General features: G+C 37.9%; 1 protein-coding gene across 1 annotated transcript in view; it reads right to left on the reverse strand.

The window, feature by feature from the left end:
• The window catches only part of LOC135224782 (uncharacterized), a 55,899-nt gene that overhangs the window by 15,871 nt on the left and 30,028 nt on the right, over positions 1-10,000 (reverse strand). The gene's annotated exons all lie outside the window — the stretch shown is intronic.

Genomic DNA, 10,000 nt, shown 5'->3' on the forward strand with positions numbered 1-10,000 from the left:
GTAAGGCTCTTAAGAATAGATTGCTAGCTACGCCTATCTTGATAGAGATGTCATGATAACTAAAGAAGTGAATGTATGAAAGTGAAAATGTTTTGTTTTCTGTATATGGTAAATTTGTATTCGATCGATCAATCGATCAATCGATCCGAGAGAGAAAAATGAGAGTAGACTTGCAGGAGTAGATGAGATGATGATGTACGTATGAGAAGAAAAAAAAAATTTGTCGTCTTTTTTGCTGAGTCAAGAAAGAGATGTGAGTACGTCAGAGAAGAGAGAGATGATTTTTGAGAGAGAGAGAGAGAGAGAGTTACAGGCGTTACAAGCATTAGGATGTCTCAAAGACATCATGTGCTCACTTATCTCTTGGAGCAGGTTTTACTATTCATTCACAGTGTCCTAAGCTCTTTTAAACTCTTCACACTGTTGCTGTTTCACAACTTCTGGTGGCAGTTTATTCCACATGTCACATATCTTGTATGTAAAGGAGTTCCAATAATGAGATGCGTTTATGTTTTCAGTTTATTTCCATCCATTATTTCTTGTCGGGTTTTCGCTTAATGTGAAGAGGTGACTGTCTACTTTTGTTTTGCCTTCCAGTATTTTGAATGTTTCTATTAGCTGTCCTCGCAATCGTCGTGTTTCTAAGTGATACATGTTCAGGCTCTCCAATCGTCTTTGGTAACCTAGTTGCCTGATGGATGGAATTAACTTTGCGGCTTTTGCTGATACCCCTTCTAGTTTTTGTGTGCCCTTTCTTAGTGTTTGTGACCAAAACTGTACTGCTTATTCAAGATGAGGTCTAACTATTGATGTGTTGACCCGCAAGCACTTTTTACTTGTTTCTGTATCTGAACTGCATCTTTATGTATCCCACTAGTTTCTGTGGCTTCTTTTCAGCTTTTATGCAGTTTTGTGGACTTTAAGTCCTTGGTAATGACTCCAAGGTCCTCTTCTTGTTCTACCCTATTTACGTCATTCAAAAGCAACATGTAGTTGGCACGAGGGTTGTTTGTTCCTATTTGTAAAACTTTACACTTAACCAGGTTAAATGAAAGAGAGAGAGAGAGAGAGAGAGAGAGAGAGAGAGAGAGAGAGAGAGACAGATGAGAGAGAATTTTAAGATGAGATAGGTATAATAATAATAATAATAATAATAATTAATAATAATAATAATAATACCTTTATTCCACAATATTACAATGTGCATTGGATTAAAATATACATAAAATGTTTGTTTAAAATTTCACCTCTGCTGATTAAAGTAATATACACGTAGATTTATATCTAAATATCCAATTAGAGTATTTTACATAAAACTCATTAGATACATAAAATATTAACATAAAACACATTATTATTAGTAAAATCATTCTCCTAAATTTGGTCAGAATTACAGATATAATACAAAATGAAGATATACCTGTAACATTAAACAAAATGTACATTATACAAATGCAAATAATGGCTTATTCAGTTTCGTTAAGAAAATAGCTTTTCAGTTTCCTTTTAAAAGAATTTATTGATATACTTTCTTTGATATTTGAAGGAAGTGTATTCCACAACAGGCCCCCTCACTGATATGGTACGCTCAGCTAGTTTAGTCCTGGTACGTTTAACCACCAAGTTATCTGTCTGCCTTGTTATTCTTCTTCCAATGTTCTCCCCTATTGTCTCCATATCTATAACTCTTTTTGATTATTGTAAATTGCACTGCTTAAACATGAATAAAGCAAGGTCATATTCTATTTGCTCCTTAACTTTTAACCATTCGAGCTTCTTTATGAATGAAGTAGCCCTGTCAGAGTTCTTTCCACTTCCCACAGCAATTTTAGCAGCAAAATTCTAAATTCTCTACACCTTCTGCATTAGAGTTTTATGTCCTCCCCATAACACAGCACAGTATGAAAATAAGCTCAGTGCTATGGATTCAACAGCTATTTTTCTTGAGTCAAAATAAAAAAAATTCTTTATTTCTATTCAAAAACACTAAAATGCCATTAGCTTTCTTGCATATAGATTCTATGTGACCATCAAATGTCAGACCGCTGTCTATATATAAACCTAGAATTTTTTACACATTAACTCACATTCAGAAGAGATGTACCAGCTCTGATAACTAGATCCGATGGTATTCTATCTATATATTGGCGAGAACCTATAAATATAAACTGGGTTTTGTGTTTATTTTCAAACCGTTTTGGCAGAAGTAGGAATTGACTCGATCAATCGTTTCTTCAATATTTCTTACGAGAGTGTTAAAGCTTTCATATTTATTGGAAAGGATGAATTATGTGTCATCAGCAAATTGAACGAGTTCACAATCATGCGCTATACTCTGCAAGTCATTGATAAAAATATTAAACAGAATCAGACCTAAGACCGATCATGGAGGCACTCCATTATTAACATTTTTCCTAGTTGAATCATAACGGAGAGAGAGAGAGAGAGAGAGAGAGAGAGAGAGAGAGAGAGGTATATAAACAAAACGAGAGAGAGGAAGTACTCGGGGTGGAGGACGATATGTGAGCTAGCGGGAAGCTCAACGTCAATTTACCGTTGTAGGATGAAAGGACGCCGTGAGTGAAAGAATCTTACACATCAAGAAAATTAACGAAAAAAGAAAATAAAGAAAAAAGGTGATATTTTATCAGGAATAAATGTTATTTGCTTCAGTGGAGAAATTTTATGCTGGTGTCCTTTGCCAGTTGAGATGGCCCTTTGTTCTTCTGTCTGCTTTCGTGAGTGTTGCAACCCCCACCCCCTTCCCCTCCCCTACCTCCACCTACCCCTTCACCTCTCTCTCTCTCTCTCTCTTCTCTCTCTCTCTCTCTCTCTCTCCCCCAAAAAATGTATAAATTTTTATCCTGTTTAAGGCTCTGTTTAAAAAGGTTTTGTATTTCTCTCTCTCTCTCTCTCTCTTTAATGAGAAACTTTCGTCTCACGCTCGTTCAATCAAATATGGTTTTATATACTCTCTTTCTCTTTCCGCTAGGAATCTACGAATGAGAGAGAGAGAGAGAGAGAGAGAGAGAGAGAGAGGGGAGAGAGGAGAGAGAGAGAGCAGAGCGTAAAACAGTCATCTGCATGAAAGGACACGAATAAACAATAACAGCTTTCTTTAATGCCTATGCACATTCACGCATCGAAACCTCATTTCTCTCTCTCTCTCTCTCTCTCTCTCTCTCTCTCTTTCAAACTTCAAACAACCACCTGTTGCTCCTCCGGGAGCGTCGATAAAGTGCGCCAACGCCGAGTCTATTTTATACGAGTAGGTCTAGGCCTTCAAAAGCGCGAGTCTATAAGGCAGAGTCTAGTGAGTAAGTTTACTGCTTTCTGGGTAATTAAAAAAGTGAGTCTAAGGAGTCTAATGTGAGTCTACATGAGTCAGGTTTAAAGGTTGAGTAAGGAGTCTACTAAGAGTACATAGGCCAGTGTAAGGCTTGAGGAGTGAGTCAGGTTTTTAAAGATGATTCTAGAGGATCGAGTCCAAGGCTTTAAAAAAAAAAGCATTCACAGGAAGTATATAAGCTTAGCCTTCTGGAGTGAGTCTTCAGAAGCGAATATACTATATCAGTCCAAAGACTCATATAAGTGTCTATAGGAGTCAAAAGGACTTCAACTGAGCATAGGCCTATAAAAACGCTTGGTTTTCCTACATGGCTGACTGTTTAGCAATCTTTTATTCTAGTTATCAATATTACCTTTCTCTTATCACCTCTTAACGATGTTCGTGAATGGGACAAAGCGAGAAGTATTTTTGTGAATAGAGGAAAAGAAGGTGAGAGAGATGTTTGTGTATTGGGGAACAGGAGAAAGTGGGAAGCTTGTTTGTGAATAGGGGAATAAGAAGAAGTGAGAAGGGTTTATGTGAATGGAGGAAAGACAAGGTGAGAGGGACGTTTGTGTATGGAGGAATAGTAGAAAGTGAGAAGGATTTTTGTGAACGGAGGAAAAGGAGAGGGATGATTGTGAATGGGGGAATAGGAGAAAGTGACAAGGATTTTTATGAATGGAGGAAAAAATGATAAGGATTTTAGCGAATGGAGGAATAGGAGAAAGTGAGTAGGATTTTTGTGAATGGGGGAATAGGAGAAAGTCAGAAGGATTTTTGTGAATGGAGGAAAAGAAGGTGAGAAGGATGTTTGTGAATGGGGGATAAGAGAAAATGAGAAGGATTTTTGTGAATTGGGGAATAGGAGAAAGTAGGAAGGATGTTTGTGAATGGGGGAATAAGAAAATTGAGAAGGTTTATGTGAATGGAGGAAAAACAAGGTGAAAAGGACGTTTGTGAATAGAGGAATAGGAGAAGGTGAGAAGGATTTCTATGAATGGAGGAAGAGACGGTGAGAAAGATTTTTGTGAATGGGGGGAAAAGGATTTACAAGGAGTTACAAGGATTAGGATGTCTCAAAGACTAGCTAGTCCATCCGATGAGACATCGTATGTAAAGAAGTTCCCTTAGTGGGATGTGTTGTATTTCTTCAGTTCTAGTTTCCATCCATTATTTCTTGTCTTGTTTTCGTTTAACGTAAATAGGTTACTGTCTACTTTTGTTTTGCCTTTCATTATTTTAAATGTTTCTAATTGTTGTCCTCGCAATCGTCTTGTTTCTAAGCCATACATGTTCTGGCTCTTTAGTCGTCTTTGATAACCTAGTATTTGCCTGATGGATGGAATTAACTTTGTGGCTCTTAATTATACCCCCTATAATCTATTTATGTCCTTTCTTAGTGTTGGTGACCAAAACTGTATTGAATATTCAAGATGAGATCCAACTATTGAAGAGTAGAGCTGCAGCACCGTTTCCTTGTTTCCGTATTGGAACTGCCTCTTTATGTATCCCACTAGTTTCTATGCCTTCTTTTCAGCTTTTATGCACTGTTTTGTGGATTTTAAGTCCTTGGTAATAATGACTCTAAGGTCCTCGTCTTGTTCTACACTACTTATGTCATTCCCAAGCAGCATGTAGCTGGTATGAGGGTTGTTTGTTCCTGTTTGTAACACTTTACACTTATCCACACTAAAAGGTGTTTGCCATTTTTTTGACTACTCTCCTATTTTCATTAGATAATTTCTTAAACATTTCACTGCATCTGGGACTGCTGCATATACACCTAGTTTGGTGTCATATGCAAATTTGGCTATCCTGCTAGTTAAACTTACATCAATGTCATTAATATAAATAAAAAACAAGAGAAGGCCAAGGACAGAACCCTGAGGAACTCCGCTTGTTACATCTTCCCATTCTGATTCTTCACCATTTATTATGACTCTCTATGTTCTATAAGTTAGCCAGTTTCCAATCCAGTCTGCTGTTTCTCCTACAATTCCTAAAGCTCTGACTTTTGTCATTAGTTTTTTCTGTGGAAATTTGTCAAAGGCCTTTTGGAAATATAAGTAGAGTATATCTATTGCTCTATTACTGTCGTAAATACCAAGCATGTTATGAAAAAAACCCAAGAGGTTTGATAGGCAGGATCTGTTTCGTCTGAAACCGTGTTGACTGTTTAACAAGTTGTTTCTATCAATTTGACCTGCAATTATGGACTGAAAAGTCTTGCAAACGACCGACGTTAGACAGATTGGTCTATCATTTCCCGGCTCTTCTCTTCGACCTTTTTTTGTAATTTCTCTTGGATGAATCCCTTCCGGGCAAGATATTTGAAATTGTTGAGTTTGTCTATTTTGTTTTTAATCTCCTCTTCTGTAAATATTATTTTGTCCAACGGTTCTTCCCTTTCATATTTAATAGCATGTTCCGGTATTGAGGTAGTGTCTTCAATTGTGAAAACACTATTTTTCAATGGTTTCCTACTATTGACTTGCGCAAAGAATTCTATTGGGTTTTCTTTACAAACTGATGCAACTCTCTTATCCTCATTAATCTTTGCATGTCTTACTAATTTGTCAACCAATCTACAGAGTTCTTTATGCCTGCTCGCTTCCACTGGTGTTGGATGTGCGTTCCTTGATTTGTGCAATCTGTCTTTCTCTCTTATTTCATTTTCAATTTCTCTGTTGAGCCACTTAGCTGAGGTTTGCCAAAGAGATCTACTTAGTTCCGAATAGAATGTGCATTAAACTGTGCCACTCTGAGGGACTTTTCTATTTTCTCTTTAGTCCTCGGTGGTTTTATTCGTTTCCCTTATTTTCACTGTTGCCTGCAGTGCTATTACTAACCAGATTCTGGGAGCTTTCCGACATCTTCGCTTGAAAGTTCAATTCACTGAGATGTTTAAATAGGTTTTCGTTGAATAGGTTTCCTATTAGTTTAGCTCCTTCCAAATTCAATTGAGTTCCATCTCTTTTATATAGTTTTTTATTCCCAATAAATCTGTTTCAAGACTTTACAAACCTAACATATTTTTCTTAGCATATTGGTTCCAGTCTGTCACTGATTCCAATTGCCTTGCAGAGGGAGTAGTGGCTTACATTGGTTCTGGGCAAAGTCCTATAAGAAAGTCAGGATTTTTATGAATGAAGGAAAAGAAGGAAAGAAATATGTTTGTGAATGGGAGAATAGGAGAAAGTGACAAGGATTTTTATGAAATGAGGAAAAGAAGGTGAGAAGGATATTAGTGAATAGGGGGAATAGGAGAAAGTGAGAAGGATTTTTGTGAATTGGGGAATAGGAGAAAGTAAGACGGATGTTTGTGAATGGGGGAATAAGAAAAAGTGAGAAGGGTTTATGTGAAGGGAGGAAAGACATGGTGAGAAGGACATTTGTAAATGGGGGAATAGGAGAAAGTGAGAAGGATTTTTATTTATGGAGGAAAAGAAGGTGAGACGGATGTTTGTGAATGGGGCAATAAGAGAAAGTGAGAAAGAATTTTGTGAATGGAGGAAAAAGAAGGTGAGAAGGACGTTTGTGAATAAGGGAATGGCTGAAACAGAGTAGGATTTTATGAATGGGGGAACAGGAGAAAGTAAGTAAGATGTTTGTGAATGGGGAACAGGAGAGAGTGCGAAGGGTATTTGTGAACGGGGGAATAGGAGAGAGAAGGATATTTGTGAACGGGGGAATAGGAGAAAATGAGATTTATGTGAAAGGGGAAAAAAAGGTGATAAGGATGTTTGTGAATGGAGGAATAGGAGAAAATGAGAAAGATTTTTGTGAATGGGGGAAAAGAAGGTGATAAGGATGTTTGTGAATGGAAGAATAGGAGACAGCGAGTAGAAGGATATTTGTGAATGGGAGGAAAGAAGGTGAGAAGGATGTTTGTGAATGGAGGAATAAGAGAAAGTGAGAAGGGCGTTTCTGAATGGGGGAAACAAGAATGTACGAAAGACGTTTGCGAATGGGGGAAAGTAAAAGACGGGACGACGGAAAAACCTTGACTGGTGAGGAGATGGACCACTGACTGGGAAAATGATCTTGAGAGAGAGAGAGAGAGAGAGACTGACTTTCTCACTTCCTGTCGTGATCGCCCTTGTCCTCATTACACTTTCAAGGTTTGATTTCACTTTTATTTCCATCAATATCATTTCCTTTCCTTCTTTTGCTGTGTTTCAGTGGCTAACCAGGGAAAAAAGAGAGAGAGAGAGAGAGAGAGAGAGAGAGAGAGAAATGACTCCAATCTCTATTTTTAATTTCCTTCCTCGTCTCCCTCCTATTACCCATCTCCTCCTCCTCCTCTTCCTCTTCCTTGCCATCTTTCTGACGTCACAAGGATAAGATGATGATAACGGAAACAGAACGAAAAAGTCCAACATCAAATGTAGCTACAATAGTGCTGACATAAACAAGTAAAATTTAGAGCAGGGGTTTTCTACCTGGGGTACGTGTAGCCCAGGGGGTACGCGCACCCCATAGCACACGAATGAATGTTAGATGCCGACCTTCAATGTGCTTTAGCAAAATCTGCTCCTCGGGCAAATAGGATAGTTAATGAAAAAAAGTTCCAGTCATTTCATTAACTACCTTTGCAGCTAATGGCATAACCTTGAACATTTAGTCCAAAGCCAGAGGTAAATAATTATAAAAAAATGACTTTCTTTTTTTTCATGGAATTCTTTATGTTTACAATATTATTGATTATGTCAGGAGAGTTATGTACTTACTTTCCCTCTGTACAGTTTTTCTGAGTTGGATTTTTATTTCCCGTTATACAAAGTGAAGGGGGTACATTACTGAAATCACAAATACCCGAAAGGGTACGTAGCGAGGAAAAGGTTGAAAACACCTGATTTTGAGGGTAAATAAGGCTAGGTTTTGGAGGAAGGTAATGTAAAAGAGGAAAAAATGTTAAAGAAAAGAATTGGCTACGTTCATTTGGACACAATAAGTTCAAGTGGACACAATAAACGTTTAAAAAGAAAATTGGCTGTGTTCAAATGGACACAATAAACGTTTAAAAGGAATATTGGTTGCGTTCAAGTAGACATAATAAACGTTTAAAAATGAAAATTGGCTGCGTTCAAATGGACACAAGAAACGTTTAAAAGGAAAATTGGTTGAGTTCAAGTAGGCATAATAAACGTTTAAAAAGGAAAATTGGCTGCGTTCAAGTGCACACAAGAAACGTTTTAAAATGAAAATTGGTTGCGTTCAAGTGGACACAAGAAACGTTTAAAAGGAAAATTGGCTGCGTTCAAGTGGACATAATAAACGTTTAAAAAGGAAAATTGGCTGCGTTCAAATGGACACAAGGAACGTTTAAAAGGAAAATTGGTTGCGTTCAAATGGACACAATAAATGTTTAAAAGAAAAATTGGCTGCGTTCAAGTGGACATAATAAACGTTTAAAAAGGAAAATTGGCTGCGTTCAAGTGAACACAATAAACGTTTCAAAGAAACAATTGGATGTGTTCCAATGGACATAAAAACGTTTCAACAGACAACTGGCTGCGTTCAAGCGGACGCAATAAACGTTTAATACAAAAATTGGTTCTTTCAAGTAGACGACAATATGCATAAAAAAAAATACGTTCCTTAGGAGGAATCGAGCACATGCAGGCATACTTTTATCACAACGGAAAACTTGAAAAATAAAACTTGCCAAGCTCATGAACGCGGTGAAATGGCCACGTTTAAGCAGAATTTATTGACAGTAGAAAACAGCGCTCTGTACTGCTGGTATATATGCATGCATGAGTTCTTATGCGTCAGTTGCATGCATGAATGCATGACAGTAAAAATGCTTGCGTGTCAGTTACATCACGCCCTTTATCCGAAATGGCGTCGCAGTGTACAAGGTTATTTACGTAAGATGAAAATGCATAGTTATTGGTTTCTATATAAACATGGAAAATTGTTCCTGGTTTTCATTTCAAATCTCCGCCGCAACTTTCAAGGTCAGAGGAGGAGATTGTCAAGTTTGTGAATGACATCTAATTGAGTTGGCGTCGCATAATCGAGACGGCAGTAAAACGTACGTAAACATAGGCGATGGACTTATTATTATTATTATTATTATTATTTTATTAAAAGTAATGGCTACTTCAGCAGCATTACACTTGTAGAGATTCTTCTCTATTTTCCGAATAGCGGCTTTTTCCGTGCTACTTAGACAGGCTAGTAGAGCGCCTATAGAGGTCATGATCAAATACAGTCTAAATTGGTGTATATATTTGAATTTTACAGATAAACTATGATACCATAGTTATCAAAGTCATTAACGATATATATATATATGTCTCTCTCTCTCTCTCTCTTTCTTGAAGCAAGCGAGCTTTCGTCTGGAGCTGCCAGACATCCTCGGGCTGGGAGCTGAGGGTGGGACTGATCTTGAAGCGGTGTCCGTCCTCGTTTTATTTGGAGTCGACAGCAGGGGGTCTGCCCCATGCTGATCTTACTATTGGCTTGGTGGCGGTAGTCTTCGTTTTATTTTCATTGGTGGCTTGAACCGGGTCTCAAGCCACTTTCCACGCGTTTTGATGGTTGCGATGCTGTAGTCTGCAGCCGCCTAGACCTCCTTAGCGGCGCGGTTACGCGTCGATGGGCGTTTCGCTACGCTGCGGACGTCACGGCTACTTGATTATGGTTGGCTGCAGGAGTATC

Source organism: Macrobrachium nipponense, chromosome 12 (genome assembly GCF_015104395.2).
Source record: "Macrobrachium nipponense isolate FS-2020 chromosome 12, ASM1510439v2, whole genome shotgun sequence".
NCBI lineage: Eukaryota > Metazoa > Arthropoda > Malacostraca > Decapoda > Palaemonidae > Macrobrachium > Macrobrachium nipponense.